The sequence below is a fragment of the Pundamilia nyererei genome, unplaced genomic scaffold (genome assembly GCF_000239375.1).
Source record: "Pundamilia nyererei isolate P.nyererei 1_Seehausen unplaced genomic scaffold, PunNye1.0 scaffold00105, whole genome shotgun sequence".
Taxonomy (NCBI): domain Eukaryota; kingdom Metazoa; phylum Chordata; class Actinopteri; order Cichliformes; family Cichlidae; genus Pundamilia; species Pundamilia nyererei.
Window position 1 is genome coordinate 76217 of NW_005187506.1, and position 2187 is coordinate 78403.

The 2187-nt window shown below is 46.3% G+C and overlaps 1 pseudogene; it reads right to left on the reverse strand.

The window, feature by feature from the left end:
- Nucleotides 1-248: 248 nt before the first annotated feature.
- Nucleotides 249-2187, reverse strand: part of LOC102204309 (nuclear factor 7, ovary-like) — a 4401-nt pseudogene continuing 2462 nt past the window's right edge.

Consider the following 2187-nt stretch of genomic DNA (forward strand, 5'->3'; position numbering starts at 1 on the left):
TTGGACATTTAATCTGTAGCTCTGCTCTAAAAGAACGTACGTACCTGGCCCCGCCTACTAACCTCGGAAACGTAAAACGATTGGCTAGAATCTAAAGTGTATCACAGCTCAGGAAAAAAAAGCACTGAAATAAAGCACCAAAATGAGCGCTGCTTTTCGGTCTGGTTACTACCGTTTATGTCAGAACCGGCACTGGATACCGGTACCCATCCCTGAAAATCAGTTTATCAAATAAAATCAGCTGTTGATCAGCTCAGTGTGACTGACAGATGATCAGAGGTGCAGAGCAGCCAGTAAAAGAGTAGATCTACATCACAAAAGGAGACCAGACCCTCCTCACAAACACCCCCACCTTCTCAGGACCGGGCTGAAGAGAGAGAGGGACTGCAGGGCTAGCATTGGCTTCATACTTAATTCCATTTCTCAGCCACACAGTCCAGAAACCGTGTCGAGGACTCACTGTGAGTTGACCCTTCCTGTTGATCGACTCTGTGGCCACTCCTAGATCCCAGTCAGTCTTTCCTTTAACCTGAACCTCAAAGTAAAATCTGCCTGAAGAGAAACTCTGCTCTCCTTAAACATTAAACACTGAGAAAATCTCTCTGGGTTGTCTGGAAGATTTTTCTTCACATTACTGTGATACACTTGTTTTCCATCATCAGACAGGATGAGTTTAGGATGAGCTGTATCAGCATCCAGAGTCACATCCACCTCATGCTGCTGGACCCTCTTCAGCTCTGCAGCCTCAACCAGCTTCTTCTTCATGAGTTTCCTGAGTGTCTCCTCCAGCTGAGCCACAGCTCTCCCCACAGTCCCCTCATATGATGGTGGACGGACTCTGACCTCTGTCCAGTCCTTGGTGGGTGGAGCAGCTTTCAGGGACGAAAAGCTTTGGAGGAGGTGGAGGTGGTCTTCAGAGTGTGAGAGCTGCTCCACCTCAGAGCTTCTCTTCATCAGCTCAGAGATTTCCTGTTCCAGATCTTTGATGAGACCTTCAGCCTGTTTCTCTGTAGTTTCCTGTTTGTCTTCGATCTCCTTCATGAGCTCCTTCAGGCGTCTCTCAGACTCCTTCAGAGCCCTGAGGACCTGAACACCTTCTGCTTTCTGTCTGTCTGCAGCATCTTTACTCATCTTCACCGACTATTTGATCTCCATAATCTTCAGTCATCTCTTCTGGATCATCTGCTGAATCTCAGCCTCTGTCTTCTCCAGCTCTGCCTTCTTTCCTTCATATTCTTCTCTCAGAGGAACAAACTCATGGTTCTTGTGGTCTAAAACAGAGCAGAGCACACAGACACGTGTCTGGTCGGTCTAACCCTAACCCAGGTCTGACACACCAGGCAGGACTTCGGCGCCTTCAGTCTGGGTCCAGTGCAGACGTCACAGGGTCTTCTCCTGGTTTGGCAGCTTGTTGCTCTGAGCTGCTGCTGCTGGCTTTCTGCTGAGCTTCACGTCTGAACTGAGCAACCATCTCAGAGATTAATGTGTTGACCCTTAACTGAGGTCTAGTGCAGAAAGTCTCTTTACTCATGGGACACTGACACCTCTGACTCATGTCCCAGTGCTGAGTGATGCAGTTTTTGCAGACGTTGTGTCCACATGGTGTAGAGACTGGATCAGTGAACACATCCAGACAGATGGAGCACAGAAACTGATCGCAGATAGCTGACAGCAGGCGTGTCTGCACTCTGAGGGAGAAAAAAATTAATATTTTATTACATTAAAAAAAAAAGTTTTACATTACATTTAGATTACATTTTTAAAAAGACAGAAAAAGGTGTCAGTTTTGAACTCTTTACATGTGTTTCTCAGTAGTAGATATTACTACACTTTCTGGGTAGTGTAATAGAAAATTTCCATTATTCTCATTTGAAGTATTTAAGTGCTTATGCATATGCTTGGTTGTGACACTGTAATAGACTGTTCAGTGAACGTTTCTAAAAGTAGATGAACTTATTTCAGGCTCAGCAGTTGGAGAAGACGACTCCCTTTGCAGGTGCTGATAATGCCAAGGGCACAAAACAGCATACCCGCTGTTCTGTTAGGTTTCCTAGCGAGGTGCGTGATGTGTGGTGATCAGTTTGTAAATTCCTCCGGAATGCATAAAGGACTGGGAGCACCACTCCTGTTTCAGAGCTCGCATGACTGAACTGTGATGTTTGATGCCTGGGAGCTTGAGGGTCCTGC